This window comes from Cryptomeria japonica, chromosome 10 (assembly GCF_030272615.1).
Source record: "Cryptomeria japonica chromosome 10, Sugi_1.0, whole genome shotgun sequence".
Taxonomy (NCBI): Eukaryota; Viridiplantae; Streptophyta; class Pinopsida; order Cupressales; family Cupressaceae; genus Cryptomeria; species Cryptomeria japonica.
The window spans coordinates 41,475,285-41,494,027 of record NC_081414.1 but is presented as its reverse complement, the minus strand read 5'-3'; the positions used below and the strand labels follow the sequence as shown (position 1 = coordinate 41,494,027).

General features: G+C 42.8%; 1 protein-coding gene across 1 annotated transcript in view; it reads left to right on the top strand.

The window, feature by feature from the left end:
- LOC131048824 (synaptotagmin-4) overlaps nucleotides 1-18,743 on the top strand; it is a 129,532-nt gene that overhangs the window by 2,547 nt on the left and 108,242 nt on the right. The gene's annotated exons all lie outside the window — the stretch shown is intronic.

Genomic DNA, 18,743 nt, shown 5'->3' with positions numbered 1-18,743 from the left:
GATTCTCAAGGGTAGTTTAATAAGCAATACAGGGTAATCTATTGATGGAAAGAAGAGGGATTCCCTTTTTGGTTTCACTACTAGCTGGTTAGAATCTCAAGGGTACTTTAATAAGCAATACAAGGTAATTTATTGATGGCAAGAAGAGGGATTCCCTTCTTGTTGTTAACAGTTATACTTTTGAGCCCCTAGTCATTCATAATTTCATAGACATCAATATGGTTGCTTTCTTATTTTTCATTATCTAATGCCTATTGAATTAATTACAATTATCTAAATAATATCGCCTAAAATTTATTATGAACATTTATTTCCTTTCGTGTCCCTATCCAGGCAAATTCTAATTGCAAACCAATTTTTTAGATGACTTGGTAATTTACTTTTAATGATGACTGGTTTTTAATTTTGAAGCCAAGTTTTTTTGCTGAGTCTCGAGTCCTGAGTCCCGAGTTGAGTCCAAGTCTCGTTTCTATGCTCCCAATACACCATAAAATCAGTAAATGAATTTGCAGGTCTGAGAAATGGTGAACAGTAGTCAATGAACAAGTGCCGAAGGTTGTATGACCCCCTTGAACAACATGATAACAACAAATTTCCTTGTGTTACCAAGTACCTATATCCCAAGATTGGGTATGCATGCTAGTGCAGTACAGGTCCTTGATTGGGTATGCCTAGGGTGTTGCCTGGGGTTACTGAGCATACCTAGGCGAACTTGTAGCCTAGGATGTCCATTCGAGTTGCTTTTTTAACAAAAGAAAACATTTTTTAAAGTTTTTCACTCCCTCCAATGAATGTGTGTTGACGTGTCTGAAATCGCATTGCTGCAAACTCCATCCGGCCAACGTAGAATAGAATGTGCTCACTGAGTATCCTATCCTCTCTTGAGATAAGGAAATCCCTAATGCTGTTTTTCGTTTTGATCAAAGGGGACGACCTCAAGGTTTTGATTGTCAGGTCTTGACTGCGGGATTACTCAGTGATCGATGTGTTTTGCTGGGAGCACAAGGGGTCTTACGTTTTGCAACAAGGTGGTCTGCGGCGATTTTCAGATTACGCAATAAAATCAAAAGGGAAGGGATAGGAGATCTAAAACTAACAACACGGGTATGCGGGTAGACGAATTTGACATAACCAATTCCTGCTTAGCCAGAATAGCTCACAACCTTGCAGGAACGGTGCAATCTTCAAGGGGACTTGGAAGATTTTCAGACTGCACGAACATGGCTAAGCACCCAATTCTGGCGCAGCCTAGACAGACACCTGCAATTGAACTAAGGACAATTAAAGTGTAATGTCCCCTTCTCATTGACGACCTTCCAGTGGTCCATTAGCCTATTCTTGAGACCCGTAGGCTAGGTGGAATGAAGAATGAGGGTCCAGCATTGATGAAATGAGGACTTACTATTTTTAGTAAGTCAGGGAATGGCCATTCTGGTGATACTGTCCTCTTGAGCTCTCCATGCTTTGCCTCTAGACGTGAAGATCATGCTTTTCGGAGCATTAATTCTTGACTTACTATTTTTAGTAAGTGGCAGTGTGGCATAATTCTATTTTTGGTAGTGGACAGGGTTCTGATTCTGCAACAATTCTGTGGTCATCTTGGCTCAGTTTCATCCTAGTTTTGATAATAATCAGTACGGGAGTCATATGTGATATAATTAAATATTATTTCCTTATCCTAAGGTTTAATATTTAATTAATCTGTTTAATTGCTACTGATTATCGAATTTGGGATTAATGTCTATATTTTTCCTAAGTTTTTGGCGAATTTCATGTTTATTAAAGAGATGTCAAAATATTTGAGAGAGATATTATTTTTATGACTTATCTCTAATATTTGCCAAAGTGTAACGTGGGTCCATGCCTTGGGCGTGGAGTTTGACTTGTGGGAAACGGCGCCACACTTGGGGTCCACATGTAGTGGAATGAAATGCAAATGAAAGGCGTTGAATTTGAAGGAATTTGCATTTGGGTTTGAGGTGTGTGAAGTTATAAATATGAGACTTGGGCTCCCATTTGGATCATCTTGAAAAATTGTAATGTTATGTTGCCGGTTTGGTGACAGAATTTGAGGCTTCGGAGTGCGTCTCCCTAGTGCTACCCGGTTTCGTACTTGAAATACAGTACCTAGCTATGCATTGTATTCTCTACATTCTCAGAGTTTGCTTAGACATTTTTGGTGTTGAAATGATGCTGGAGACTTGCTGTTTTGCCTGTGGCTGAAGCACATTTTCAATCACACCTCTTTGCTGGAGCGACTGACAGTTATGGGTATCAGCTCTATCTTGCTTCCCAACAATGGCGATACATTTTGTGAGTTTATAGCAATTTTAATTAAGCTTTGAATTTCCTAGATCAAATCGAAATTCCTAGGTATGGCATGGGTTTCTGATATTGCATTGGGATGCGTGCAAATTAAATAGGGGGTTGTTTGGGTTGTGGCTTTAATTGGCTGTCATTGCACATGTTATATGGTGGGTTTGGGACTGGTTTGAGTAGATTCGGATGTAAAATGAAGGAGTTATGAGCATTCTAGCATTTCCATAGGTTGCTGATTTGTAATTCCAGCCTGTAGTTTGGATGTAGCAGAAATTCATTGTTTGTAATATTATAATCTGCATCACTCTTCTCATCTTATCTCTATTTTGTAAGGTTGTTTCAGTAGTACTGATCAATCATTTTGGCTGTCCTTATTTGTAATTCCCACTGCATAAGTGGAAGAGCTTAGCTGCCTTCTTGCTTTGAATTTAGTTTATGTACTCAGTCCTCCCACTGAATAAGTGGTCGAGTGATAAGTTTAATGCAATTGTCCTCCCGCTGAAATATGCGGTAGAGTAATAGCTTAATGTAATATCCTCCCGCTGAAATATGCGGTAGAGTGATTGAATTTCAGTTTCTTGTCATTTTCCCTTGGCTTGTTTACCGCCAAGAGTTTGGTTTCTATCCTACTGCATAAGCAGAAGGGGCTGGCTTGCTGCGGAGGCATTGTAATTTCAGTTTGATTTTTGGTGCTAACGATCCCCGGAACACCGTATGCTCTCACCCTCCTAGATTGGGCTCTCGGTGAACAAAAGGTGGAAGGGTTCCCTTTCAGCAGTTTGGATTATTTCTCTAACCTTAACGGGTTGTGGTGTTTGCTTGTAACTCTTATTGTTAAAAAACAAAAAAAAAAAATTACTGGGATATTACAGAAAGGCTCAGGTTAACCATACAAAAGGATACACAATCAGTATATCCTCAATGGTATGAGCCTGAATCTATCAAATACCTGCACACCCAAAACGGAAAGATCTATCTAAAATGCTAAAAGAAACCATGCAAACATGATGAAAACAAGACAATAAACACCAAATCAATGTCTATATATTGATTTCATCTGCCTATTACAACAATTTCTGCAGCACCTCAATGCTACTGCTAAGATCTAACCTATTCTAACTTCTAAGATCTAACTCTCTCACCAGAGTCTAACTATCTAACAAAAATCTCTAACCCTTTACAAAAGAAAGGCTTCTGCCTTTTATAGAATTTACAATATTGAATCGAAGGCTAGGATGGACTGCATCCAAGGGTCTTGATTTGCCTTCCAGAAGCTGGCAACTTTAACCTATGCCCAATCAATTCTCAGTCATCCATTCAACCACAATCTCAACTACCTGCCACTATTTGGCTTTAATTTGGTCAATTTGGTAGTTGGACATAACTGTCCACAAAAATATCTTGCGCGGGACCCATAGGCAGTTTTTAAAACAGTTCCAGTTCATAGAAATTGAGCTTCTGGAATTAAATCCAGCTGTGTGCTTTTCCTGAGAACGCATGGTTGTTGCATTCAGAGTGTTCTTCGGTCTTTGGTTCCGGTGGTGGACTTTAACTTGTTGCCCGAGTGGCACGCTTCCCAATGCTCGGTTGCTCTCGCGTTCCTGCAGCGTGTTCCTGCATTCTCTTCTTTAGCATTCAGTGCTTGGCTCCTTGACGTTTCAGGTTTTCTCTTGGTTCTTCGATGATGTCCTGCGACCTGCGAACAACAATTTCATTTTAATAAACCAATTTGAAAAATTAAATAATTTAACTTAACAAATATTAAATTTTAACGCCTGGCTCCAGAAGCTCTTTGTGAGATGTATCTTGAAAGGCCGTTTTCTCTTCGAAAATGAAATCTGATCCTTGGTCCTGATGGTGTTTGGGTGATCTGAATCCACTAAAGCTTCTTGGTTGACTGGCGAAAAGTGATTTTGCCCTATTGTTCAATTTCGGCCTACAAGTTGGTTTTGAAAATATCTTCTGCATTGGCATTTTCGGGCTAAAAGCCACTTTGCCAACTTGGTTACTTAATGCCCTTCCATCTTTAAAAGTTTTCCTTTATCTTCAGAAAATAGGCAAAAATGGGGGGGGGGGGGGGTTTGGATGGTTCTTCAGACTTTTTACTTCTGCGTTTAACCCTTAGGCGTCTTGGGCATTTTGCTCCTCAACAAACTATTTAACCTCTGCGGATTTCCCTATGCCATTGAAAATGGGGTTTATGGCATTTCCGCAAGGTTTTGCAAACTTCGGGATTTTGGAGTGTTTTGCAAACTTTGGCGATTTCGCATTTTATGCAAACTTTAAACATTTCGCAATTTCCTCTTTCCATATATCGCGAACTTCGGCGATTTAAGTGGCCTTTTCAAACTCTAAAAAATTGCGATTTACGCTTTAGGTTAATTTCGGGCTTTGGGGGCTTCTTTACAAAGTTTCAATATTTTGACATTGTGCGCTTTATGCCGAAGTTCAGGGATGTAGCCCTCTTTTGCAAGTTTTTTTAACTTTTTGCATTTTACCTCTATTTGCCGAAATTCGGGATTTCACCACTTTTTGCATTTTACCTCTATTTGCCGAAATTCGGCGTTTCACCACTTTTTGCAAAGTATTTAACTTTTTCTTGCAACCTTCCCTTAGATGGCGAAAAACGGGGAATGGGAGGAGTTTTGAAAACTTTAACTTCTCGCACTTATCCTTCTAATGCAAATTTCGGGTTTTCATGTTGCTTTGCAAGCTTTCTCTTGTGGTATTTATCCCTTAGATCGCGATTCTTCCCAATACTGCGATTTTCGGCACTTTGTGTGCTTTTGCAAACTTTCAGAAATCGCGATCTTCCTCAATATGCGAACTTCGGAGTTTTATAGAACGTTTTGCAAGTTTTATAAACTTAAAACTTTCACCTCAGTTGCCAAACTTCGGGGTTTTTACACTTCGTGCAAACTTAATAATAAAAACGCCATGCTTCATTTTCGCGATTTTCGGGTTGCATGCGAATTTCGGGATATGAGGGGGGTTTTCAAACTTAAAACATTGTGACTCCGCCTCAGTTCGCGACTTCGGCATTTCAGAGGGTTTTTTCAAATTTTAACTTCGTGATTTCCTTGTGGCGCGATTTCGGCGAAGACCTGCTCTTTCAAACTCTAAAAAATCGCGATTTTCTCTTAAGTTGAAACTTCAGCGAAATGAGAGCTTTTGAAAACTTGCATTCTGCGATTTACCCTTGGAATGTGAATTTCGGGAGTTTTGGCTCTTTTGAAAATTTTAAAACTTTGAACAAATCTCCCCTTTCAGTGTGAATTTTGGAGTTTATGAGGCTTATAAAAATCGCCATTTTGGAACCCTTTGAAAACTTCGGTGAAATGAGAGCTTTTGAAAACTTGGAGATTTTAGGCACTTTTGAAAAGGTTTTCAGTTTACGATTTCTGCCCCTGCAATTTTGGGCTACAAGGCAAAATTTGGCTTAAAAGCGTATTTCGAAAAGTTTATCATTCTCAACGTTTACTTGCTTTTGGCCTATTTTCGGGATTCTGGCGTATTTTGCTAGTTTCAAATTCGGCTTGGAGAGTGATTTTGCGAGACTTGGTCTTTATTTCTCCCGCACAGGCTAACAAAAATTAGGGGGTCCCCTGTCAACTAACGGGGTGTGTGTTCGAGCACAACAATGTGTCACTCTAATTAACCCTAAAGTGCTTGCCATTTGGTGTTTACCTATAGAAGCTCTATGGCCCTTCTTACTTCTAGCAAAAAATCCAACAAATTGATGCATTTCACAAACTTAAGAGTTTTAAAAGTGAAAAGACCAATGTCTAGGAATTTTTTTCTTCAACATTTACAAGTCCTCACAAGGTCAAGTGAAAGACTTATTGAGTACTCATAGTGAGGCCATGGCTTGGAATCGTGAAACAACCCCTACCAATATTTTTCCACAAACTCGCAATTGTTTCAATTTTTGACATTACATCAAATAGCTGGTGGATGTTTTGCCCTTGAGGGGTGTGTGTGTGTTCAGTGCATAACAAAACAGGAATATAGAAAAGGTAGTAGTACACAGGGATGCAAGTGAGAAGAAATCATATGTCTGCATTCATTGATTCCACAATACTAGTACATTCAAAGCATAGTTTCCCTTCCGCCTATCACATCCTTGGAAATAGAAGCCCAAGTACATATATATAGGTGTCGGTACAGGTTGTCCGATGCCTATTGCCGACAACCATCACGTAACCACTGACCCTTAACACACGTAACATTCTAATTACAATATGACATAATTACCCGACAACATCATCCCCCCCCAAAAGAAGGTCATCTCCTGACGATGTACAAACAAAATGGGGAATGACACTAAGACAAAACATGAAAAATCAAAGCTGACGGGGTACAGAGGGTGTCCCTAATGAAGAAGGGGCCGGTGGTGCTGTAGCTACCAACTCCTCCCTCAGCTGGTGAACCTGTTGTGTCCGATGATGGAGATCTCGCTCAGCTACCAACTGCCTCTCCCTGGATCTCTTCACCATAAAAATTGCTTCCATAAGCTCCTTCTGCTTCCCATCCAACTCCTCTAAGGTAGATGTGAGATGGGTCTCAAGGGCTGCCCATTCTGCCACCTCGTGTGCACGCCCCCCGTCTCTTGGGCCAATTCTGTCTTGGCACGAGCCAACTCCTCATCTAGGCTGGTTGCTCGGGCCCTCTGTTGTGCCAACTCCATCTCCATCGTATGCAGGCGAGTGGCTAGCTCCTCTTGAGCTGTGATGGCTGCCATCCGCTTTGTCTCTGCTGGCGAGGCACTATGCTGGGTACGTCTGAGCTGGTAGTACCCGTCCTGGAAGGCTTGCTCTACCCATTGTAGCAGCAAGTGTACCCCACTAGCCCCAGCTGTCTCCTCACTCTTTCAATCTGTCAACATCTCGGGAGTCTCCACAACAGGCCAACCCCTGGCCTCAAAACATCTCCCAAACTCCTCAGCACACCTTCCGGTGGCAAAGGCGAGGAGACCCTCAACGACAGGCTACCCAAGAGCCTGAATAGAGGCTGCCAATCTCCGTGCACTGGCCTCAATCTCCGTTGTCATCCTCTGTGTACTGGCTCCCATCTCTGCCAAAAATATCTCTATGCCCTCTGGCTGGCTCTCGGTAGTGGCCCGCATCTGTTGCTGCATCTCTGTCATCTCCTCCTCAAACCCAACGGTGTCCTGCAAGAAGTCCATCGCCAACTCCTGCTGTCCCTCCTCCTGATGAGAACTACCCTCATCTAGGTCCACAATCTTAGGAAAAGGACGTGGCTGGGGTGAGGCAGGCGGGGGTCTCAGTGGTGGCATAGGAGGCATCTCATAGCGACCCAGCCACGCATCCATGGTGGCATCATCATCTCGGGCCATGACGGTCACTGTGCCCTTCGTTGCCGTGACCTTGGTATGTACAGGCTTCCTCCATATGCTAGACCTAGTGCAAGGAGGTTCGCTGGGAACCAATGATACTGCTGGAACTCCCTCTGCCGGAAGTGCTGTGGCGATCTAAAGGGTGTAGGCAATGGGGGTCGGGGTCTCAACTGCCCAAATCCTAGGATGGGTACAACTGGTATGGCTCCCACCATCACCCCCGAAGCCGGGAGGGGTGTCGGTCCTCCATCCGGAGTCAATACTACTGGTGCATACACTAGTCGGCCTACTCCCGCAGGTCGCACTCCACCCGCCGGTAATCCACGGATTCCTCTTGTCACGTGCCCAAAAGACACTGCACGACCACTACTCTCCTCTGTACTAGGGGTTTTCTCTACTTCTTTCTGGCTATCAAGGCGGAATGTGTCGTGACTCTGGCTGCTCCTAGAAGAAGTGTCCTCAGAATCTTCCCCTTCCTCTGCATTACTATCATCCTCTTCTTCAGCCTCTTCTTCTGCATCCTCGTCAACTCTCTCTGTCTCCTACTCATGTTCTGACACTACCACATGTGGTGGTCTCCTTCGTTTCCTATTGGAATGGGCTTCCCCGCTACCTGCGACGGTATCCAGGTGGGTCCAATAGAATATGGCTGGCTGTGAAGAGTCCAACGTCTCTCGTGGTTTTCAGACATGCTTCTCTGGAGGTACTTGTGTGCGTACAACATCAAGGAATAACCCTATGGTATGGAACCGTATGTAAAAAGCTTTGTGCCACAGGGTCAGGAATTCATGAATTCTGTCGGACAAGACTGCAACCCAGTTGTACACCGTCCCATTCTTCAATCCTTTCATAAGTGCAATCATAGGTACCGCCGTGTCTGATGCCCTGCTGGCTCCAGTAAGTCTGCTTTTCATAACATCTAGTAGGCACTGCCATTCTCCTGGAACGATGTACAATTTTTTCAACCCTCTACCCTTAGGTGCCTTAATCGCTTCCCATTCCTGATCTGAGAGATCACTTCGACAAATCAACTGTAGTAGTTGCTCTTTCCTTTCTGGCGACATCTTAGTGGCATTCTTGTCGATTTTCTTCCCCTCATCTGGTATGCCAAAGACCTGTTGACGTGTCTGAAATCGCATTGCTGCAAACTCCGTACGGCCAACGCAAAATAGAATGTACTCGCTGAGTATCCTATCCTCTCTTGAGATAAGGAAATCCCTAATGCTGTTTCTCTCGTTTGATCAAAGGGGACAACCTCAAGGTTTCGTTTGTCAGGTCTTGACTGCGGGATTACTCAGTGGTTTGATGTGTTTTTGCTGGAAACACAAGGGGACTTACGGTGATATGAATAATTGCTGGATGAGTTCCCGAGGACTTTAATGGTCTTGCTTATCGAATGGTTTAAGTTGGGTTGATACTGTTTTCAGTAGGATTGTGGATTCTCTTGGTAAAAAAAAGGGGAAAAAGGAGAGATAGGGAGAGAGAGAGAGGTACAGAAAATATAACTTATTTAACTAAGCTAGCAGATTCAGCAAACAAACAGACACCTCCAAATAACTAGATTAAGCATTACCAACCATTTAAGTACAATACTTGCATCAATCTAGTGCGATCTTCAAAGGAAAACTGAGTTTTCATGCTATTAAATACAACATCAGAACTTTAACATTCATTCAGTAAGCATTCAATAACCGAACTAAGCATATGAAGGGTTCAGATTAACCATGCAGAAGGAAAGACAATCAGCCATTCCCTAATGGTATGAATAGCGAGGATTCTATTAGATGTTTACTTAGAAAATGCTATATAAAGGAAGGAAACATAACTGAAAATTCTAAATTAATGAAGGAGGAGACCATGCACTCACAAGGAAACTTGAAACAGTCTTAACTTTGCATTAAATCCTGTAAATTTCGCCAGAGCTTCAGCAACAATCCATGAACTTCTTACAAAATGAAGCAAAACTAGTCCCTTAAATAGGCTTCAAAAATGGATGAATGGCCGAGATCTAATCTAAACAAGAGGCCCAGATTCATCCTTACAAAAGAGTACCCATACCCATAAATGGAGGGTAAATATCAACAACTACCCCAAAGGGAGTAATAACTACCCTTTTTAAAACTTATCCAAAATAATCCAAAAAGGTGCACACATAAAGTTTACATTTAGTTGACTTGGAAGTCAAATATGACCCTTTGGCCAAAAAGTGCACTTTTCAAAATCAAAAGGAAAAAAGCACTTTAGGAGAGCACTTTTTCCTTTTTAGGTTCACATCCCTTTTCCAGGAATTCATCCTCGCCGTGCAAATATTCTTGCCAAAGGTCCCGACCTGTTGTACGTTCCTCACGAACATATTCCTTGAACCTGAGGCACAATTGGAATAGCAAACTAAATGGAGGCATAGGAGGATGATGAATTTTATACTGCATGCCTTCAAGGTATTGGTCTACGTGCTTCAAACCATCCTTCCAGCTAGAACGATTACGCTCGAAGCACAACATGTCTGAATGGAATTGACTTGCAAAACTCAGGTCCCTGGCGGAATATGTGATCCTATCCGTCCCTAGTCTTTCCTCCCAGTCTAGCTGTATCACTTCATCGGACAGGTCATTTTGCCATCCCGAGACCATTGATCGGAGGATTGTCGTGCCGAGTTCTTGCATGGTTTTTCAGAATTGTCTCGCATGCATCGTGTTCTTAATCAATGATTTCTCTTGTGTCATTCTTCATGGTGATAGTCCAGTACCATTCTTTGAAAATGCTGATCTCATGGGGATGTAGGATGTCAGAGAGTGTGGGGATCTGTGCTTGGGTCCAAAAGAGAGCTCTTACGAGGGGAAGAGTAGTGGCAGCCACTTCATGCATTCTAAGGGATTCCCTTTTCACCTCTAATAGCCTGACCAGGGTGGTCTCTCGATGGTGGGCCATCTCTTTTACTTCTTCAAGGATTCGTTCTCCCCTCCCTTTGATACCTTGTATCCATTCTCTGACGGCCCTTGCAGTATCCCGTACTCCTTCAAATTTTGTTGTGGTCCTCTGTGCCAATGCCGTCGGGGGAATGTGGGATTCAGAAGCATTGTGTAATGGTCTCAGGAGTTGATCGATGTATCCCTCGGCCTGTTCAGCACGAGCTCGATACATGTCCTTTTCAGCTGTTATTTCTTCAAGTTGCCTGAGTATGTTCTGTACTGAATCCTTGAATTCCTCCTTTTCCTGTTCCTTAGTGGTTCGTCCGATGGGGATGGTTGTGATGCTATAATCTGCCAGTGTGATCTGATCTGCTGGCTTGTCTACAGGCGGGGTGGCGATGTGAAGAATACGGTTCCTTTGCTCATCTTTGGTAATTTTGGAATATGCCTTGGGCTTTTTCTTCCCCTTGGATTTAGCTTGATCTATATGTGAGAAGATGTCCTCCAAATCGATGGGTGGCTTTGTGGCGGCCTTGCGCTGGGCTCGGGCAATTAACCATTCTTGAGGTACAGTCTGGGTTGATGCTATGGTTAAGTTTGCACTCTGTTCTTTGACGTTTTCAGCCGTCTCATCACAAATTTGCAGCTGTTCCGCTATAGGAGGAGTAGAGGAGGTGCCGAGTTCTTTGCTTGCAGCCGAGTTTTCCCCCACTTCATTGAACAATTGCTCGGTGCCTTCGTGTGACGGTTGCTCTTTAGTCTTTTTAGGCCCGCGGGTATTATCTGTCTTTTGCTCTCCTTCAACAGTGGAGTCATCCTTGGTAGTGTTATGGAGCAGCAATTCATGGCGGCTCTGTTGGGTGGGTTCATGTACTTCGATCCCCTGATTGGATGGAATCTCTCCTTCCTCAATTTGGTTGTGTGGTTCAGCTGATCCTATTACTCTTAGCTCGGCATCTAGAATGTCGAGTGCGGGAGGATCATCAGCTCTAAATGCATCGATGTCACTCTGGGAAGGAGGAGCAGGTATATAATCCAATTCTACTACATCGTCGGACAAACTGGGGTCCTTTGACGATGAAGTGACCTTTGGTCTCCTTATGGGAATCTTTTCCCTTCTTGTTCTCTTGGACGTCCGAGTTCCTTTGCTGGCCTTAGCCTTCTTCCTTTTCTCAGGCTTTTCAATCTCTTCCTTAGGTGCATTGGAAGTTCCCTCATCTCCGGAGGACTGAGAATCAAGGTTACCCTTTAAGTGGTAAGTGAACTAGACTCCTTCATGAATTAGTCGCTCAATCTGTTGATGCAACCATTGGTCAGTATATCTTCCTGGGGCTGCCATGACTGCCTCAAAATTAGTGATCGGGTCCTATGACCAATCAACGCCTGGCAAAAGATGCCTTACTGCCTCAAATTCCTGGACTTGCAGGCAATTTCCTGAATCTGCGAGTTGATCTGGGGCTCGACGATATTCATAGAGTCGCATTTGTTGCACACTCAGCCTTGAATATTCACGCCTTCGGACCTCATAGTCATCAGAGCAGTTTTTCCAATAATCTTCAACTGATTCTTTTGCTCTGTACCGCCTGCCATAGGCTCTCTTCGCTAGATTGTCGTGATCGAAGCATTTCCTTGGAAAATGCTCCTGTAGGCCATAGGAGGCCAGCTCTGCAAAGGATTCCTCCGCTTGGGATGGGGTCTTTAGATGGACATCCTGGTTGCCTATAATCATGGGGAATGCGAATCCAGCCTGCTTGCTGTCTTTGAGTAAGCTACCGGCCGGACGTGACTGCCTTGCGACCTCCATGAGAACTATCTTGTCGGTTGGGTACCGTGGAAGCCGAAGAGGGGCACCATCGAAGCCAGCTATCCGGATGTAGGAGAACCTTGGGAACTGGATGAACCAGGCTCCGTATCTTTGTACTAGAATAGTAGCTTGCTCCGAGAGCCTTATGTGTAATCCTCCCTGCATAAGCTTGACTAAGCGCATTGTGAAGGCATCATTGACGTGCTCATACTGGCCAACTGCATAGGCCGGGCTGTTCTTTTCCCTCTGAGCTATATCCTGATAGTGTAGCTGTGGGTAACAATCGTATACTTTTACTTGATCAGGTCCATTCCCGATTTGACCTTTCATTATCAAACCTGGCAGCGGCTGGTTCCTGGTGAACATGTAGACTAAATAGGATGTCATAGTGAAGTACTTCTTTGCCTCAAGTTCGATCAGCTGGGTGTGGATATTGTCGCTTATGATCTGGGCCCAGTCAAACTTGGATTTCCCAGCGAAGACCTGTTCTGTGAAGTAAAACATCCATTCTTCAAAGTAGTTGGATTTGGGGAGTCCCATAACCCTGCTGAGCAATGTGACCATGTCCCCATGCTCATTGTGAAAGTCACTTCTTGGGGTCTTTTTCCCAATTCTGACGCTTGGAGGTCCTCTCTCTGTACCACTCTTCATTGATCAGTGTTCTGCATCTGGCAAGATTCATATCATACGCCCCCTGCGCTTCATCTATAGTTGTGGTTGTGGGATTGTTTTGGAAGGGAATATCAAATGCGTCGCCAATGGCCTCAGGAGTGAAGTTAGCGAGGACCATGTCCTCGAGGAGCACCAATCTGGAACCTGGTTGGTAATGCCGGGCGGCCTCCACTACTAACTCAGTTTTGCACTGCTGGGGGAAATCCCGCTGCTTGGGCGATGCCACTTTCCATCATCTGCCTAAGCCTGCCATAGGCATCAGGGGAGAAGACTCGGCTTCTGAAATCTTGGATATCGATATGGCCTAGGTCAGTATCATCGACATTGTCCCAGACACTCTGAACTTTTGACTCCCTTTGTCCCCCTCTTTGATACTGCTATTTCATCCTTTCGACTCTGCGAGGGATATCTGATTTGGATGCTTGTGATGTCTCGGCTGTAGCAGGCGTCTTTGATGATTCTACCGCCAATTTAGGCATTTATCCTGCACAGTCGGATGCGGATTACGAGGCGATAAAAAGGAAGTAAAGCGGGTTAGATAAAGGATATACCAGCATACCAGGATCAATTCAAAAATTGAATTGAAAGAACAACATGATATTGTTAGCCGAAAGCTTGATTGATTTAAACATGAATATTTATGAAGCTTTTCAATTGCGGATTTACACTTAGGCATTAATTTCAAAATGGATAAAGCTTGAGAAATTTTCCTAAGTTTGAAAATGCATTTTCTAACTGATTCTTAGGAGTAAGTTCTGATTTCAATCGCTTTGCATGGCGCCTTACAAACGGAAAAAGATGCGATTTTGAAGACTTAAGCATTTTAATCAATTTTTTGCACAGGCATCCATCCAATTTGTAAATATTTCAGATGATCGAGAGAGGTAAAGCGTACTTACCTGGTGAAAATGAATGGCGAAAAATTGCACGATTTGCAAATTTGAATGGGAGAGCTCTGTAATTTTTTGAATTTTAACGGTTAACTTTTAATCCAAATTTTCACGCCCATGGTTTGAAAGGTAAATGCAGATTTAAACACTTGGACATAGCGATTTTTACCTTGGCGATTCTGGTGATTTTGACTTTCAATACTTTAAAGAAGAATTACGGTGGTACCTTCAAATGGCGAATTTCAGAGGATGAGGCGTCTTTGCAAGTTTACTCTTCTAGAAATCGCGGTTTCGACCCTACGCGAAGTTTCAGCGAAAGAGAAAGGAGTCCGTGGGAAACATTTACTGCGCAATTTGCCTCAAAATCGTGAACCCTTGCAAACTTCGGGGTTTTCCCTCTATTTTCAAGCTTTACCCTTTCACGTGTTCTTCTTAAATCGCTATTTTCGGCAGTTGAAGCCGCTTTGCAAGGTCACACTTTCACGCGATTTCTCCTATCACGCATTTTTGACACTGAGGTTGATTTCGCCAGTTAATGAAAAATCACGATTTTCGTGGATGGCGAATTTCGGCATTTCTAAGTTACCTGCAAACTTTAAAACTTCGCCGTTTACCCTTCCATGGCAAACTTCGGGGTTTTGATGATTCCTTTAAACCTTTTAAATCCTTGCGATTTTCCTCCGTTGCGCGAAGTTCGACGATTGACGCATTTTGGCAACTTCGGACCTTTCTCACGTTTTGCTAATTTCAGCCCTTTTGGCCATTTTGCAAACTTTCTCCTTTTGACATTTCGGCCTAAAGGTCCGAATTTCGGCCCTTTTGGCCATTTTGACAACTTTCTCATTTTCTTTCATTTCGGCCTTAAGGTCCGAATTTCGGCCCTTTTGGCCATTTTGTTAACTTTCTCATTTTCTTTCATTTCGGCCCTTTTGGCCATTTTGTCAACTTTCTCATTTTCTTTCATTTCAGCCCTTTTGGCCATTTTGTCAACTTTCTCATTTTCTTTCATTTCGGCCTTAAGGTCCGAATTTCGGCCCTTTTGGCTGAAAGGTGCGAGCTTTGGCACTTATGCGTGTTTAAGGCTTTTGCCCTTCCTTTACCTTCCGGATGGCGAAAATTGACATTCATACAAATTGTGCAAACTTCTAAAAACATCATGTAATCTCTCCCATTATTCTTATGCGAAAATTGGCATCTTTGGGTCCTCATGTGACCTTCAAATGCTTTATCCCTTACTTGGTGGACTTTGCCAGTTTCTATCATCCCATGCCTATTTAAGGTGATTTCACAAGCTTGAACAATCTCTTGGAATTCGTGCCTGAGGGTTCAACTGACCATACGGATCACCGACTCCTTCGCTCAACATCATCCTCTCACGGACTGATCGCAGGCTCGCTTGAAAGGACGCGAGAGGCTCTGCACGGAACTCAACAGGGCGAAGACGAAAAGGCCCAAAAAAGGAAGGGGGACCCTGTCAGCGACAGGGAGCGTGTGCAACGCACAACAAGACCCTGGCAAAATCATCGGGTGCAAAGGATACGGTCACAGTGCTCGGTTGGTAAGAGAATGTTGATGCTCTAGTTGGGTTGTTGTATGTGGCCACCATCATTCGCAAACATGATTCAAAATCCCTGATTGCAAACATGGGTATTTGAATTGCCCAGTGCACCCATGCTTTCCTGAGAGACTCCTTAATCACATTACTATCTGGGGTCTCCAGCCACCAAGTTTTGCATACACTTACACTTAATCCTTCAAATGTAACAGTGTCAGGTGTGATTTTTACTAGCATTGGCTTCTTTTTGCCCTTTCTTGTATCTGCTGGTCCTGCAATTTTCACTCCAGACTGCAACACTTGCTTGCCCTTGTCCCTGCCTGTCGTGCTTCCTTCTGCCACTTTCCTTGACTTAGACGGTTGGTCTAACTACTGCAACCGCTTTCGCCAGTCCAGCTTCCCCAATCTTGGTTTTCCTAATTCCATCAATTTGTTTTAACTGCCAGCCAACACTTAATAAACTTTTTAAATTCCATTATGCTCTACCTTATACGACGACCTCTCCTTATGCTCTCCCTTGTACGACGACTTCTCCTTATGCTATCCCTTGTACGACACATTGTACGGTATGTTGTACGGCTCCCCTACTGGATTGCTTTGAATTGCTTGTACGCTCTTCCTTTATTCCCTATACGGAAATCTTCTTCGTTTATTCACTGTACGACAATCTTCATTTATTCACTGTACAACAATATGCTTATTTACTGTACGGAATTCGAATTGACCTGTTGTGCGTTATGCACACCTCGCCCCGTCCTTGACAGGGACCCCCGTTCTAAGTTTGATCTGCTCGGTAGAAGAGAGAAATCGCCCAGAGTCCTCATCACCCGAAGTTTGTTTTGAGTCAAACGGGTAGGCACAACAAAATCACGAGGTAAAGAAAATCTCGGTGTTCATCTAAGCAGTGTAGAATCTCACAAAATCTTCATTTTGGCCAAAATCAGACCAAGCAATCCCAAGTCGTACATGTTTACCAATAAGCTGACAAATACCTGTTACCTATTTTTCGCTCCTGGCTGAAAAATAGGTTGAGAAATGCTAGCATGAACAAAAGAAAGCTAGTGTATACTTATTCTCTATTTTTGTGTTTTAAGGATGATGTTTCTAAGTACTTTTATTCCGTAGCATCAAAGAAAAACATCTCATTGCAAAAGAAAAGTATTTTATTCATATTCAAAATTGCGTCCCACACAAGGAGCCGTGGGACTAGCTACGTACATCCAATGCAGAAGGGAAATATACATATATGTATGCAAGTACAAAGAAAAAATGAGGCAAAGGCATGTCAAAAATGGAACCAGTCATTGCCTGAATGACTGGAACAGTTGAGAGACGCTCGTCGTAGCCTTTGTCTTGCTGCTCCACCCCGGTCCGTTGATGTTTTCCTTCTGATATCTGCAAAAAGGTTGAAACAAACAATGTGTTAGAACATTTTGTTCTAAGCAATAGCTGGCTGCATTTCTGACATATGTACTAATGCACGCATATATATATGATCCCTACGTACATCGAATGCATATAGCTCGCATCACAAAGGAATCTCCAAAAGGCAAAATTAGATCAAAGGAAAGTCACCATAAATATGCATTTTTTGCTGACAGGTTTGTTTCATGTGCAGGAAAAGGAAAAGGAAAAGGGACAGTTTGCTGGTCATAAAATTCACTAAGATGAGTGGAGACGAATGTGGCTCCCACAAGGGTTGAGCCCAGCTCATGTGAGGAAAATCAAGGTTTAATACAATCAAATCATGTCAGGGCTGGTGATAAAGGGGAGAAGACGTTCAAATTCTAGTCATTATTCCATTTGAAATTAACAGTCTTTATCCTGATTTGAAATTAGCAGGGGTATTCTATACTGATGATTTTGTCAAAACAGGGGGTGGAGTTACTGTCAGAAAATATTCAGATTGTGGTACTAGTTGCAAAACAATGGCAGCCATTGTTTAAAGATAAAGTCAGATTGATAGGAGATCAGTCACCTGGGCCACACCAGGATGTGGAGTAGAAATTTCAGCAGTCTAATCCTAGAAGGCAGTGGTCAAATCCTACTCTCAGGAGACATTCCAAACCTCAAGAAATTCATTGCAAGGGTGGTAAAACTCCGGAAAACAAGCCACAAAAAGAAAGAGGAATCACTTGCTTGTGACTTGCAGCCTACTATTGTTCAAGGAAAAGATGAGAATCGGTCAACTAGCCTCGAAGTTTGGACTCTCAGCCAAACACGTGGAAGCCCCAAGGAGGATGAAGCCCTGCTCACAAGTTCACTTCAGCCTTATGTGGGTGTGGACAATCAAGAATCAAACCAATTATCAGATTCCAGCTACATGCGAGGTATGATAGTCTACAGTGAGATTGATTTTCCTTGTTTCATACACATGATTACACTAAGAAATACTTGTTAAGATCAGATGACCAATGTTGTCTAAGAGAGCTGATTTTAGAAACTAGGAGATTGCCTAATAGGAAGGTCCTACAATTTGATAATGAAATTGGTTTGTCATGGGTACTTCACCATTGTGGGGTTGGTTGGAGGCAAATAAAATAACAGCTAAGGAGATGCAGGTATGTATCAGTTTTATGACAACTAAGGCAGCTAAGAAAACGTGTGTCTTCCAGCTGGACACCTCATAGACCAGCACTTATGGGGATACAACCTACTCTGGAAAAAGATGCAATTAAGTACAACGAAGACACTTTGAAGAAGCATGCACATGATTCTAATTTTCTGAAAGTGACCAGTAGTCCTTTGCCATCACATGAGCCTTGCATTGAGGACCACTCAAGAATGGATTGATAAGTATGAAGTTAAAGATGAAAATTCAGACTTCTCACAGTCTGATTTTGCATCAGCAGTTGAAAAAGAGCTTGAGGTAAATGATCCTACTCTCTGTTGTGGCGATATTCCCTTGATTGAATATGATGTTGACCTACCTTTAAAACGTGAGTTTTGTGGAAGACAAGTTACGAAGGAAGCTGTTTTTAAATGGCATGATGATGAAGGCAAGTCAGAACATTTGTTTGAAGATGTTAGTTTTCAAGAATCACATCACTTGGAAGGTCAAATGAGGGTAAACAAAGACATGACTATTGTTGTCCTGGCTCACGTTGGTGACACTCATAAGATGCTGGCAGCTTATTTTTGGAAGACTCTAGGAGGACACAAAAGCCTTGAAGGAGAACTATCTCTTGCATTTTTACAAGTATTCAATGAAGCTTTGGTTGTGATGAAATTAAATTAT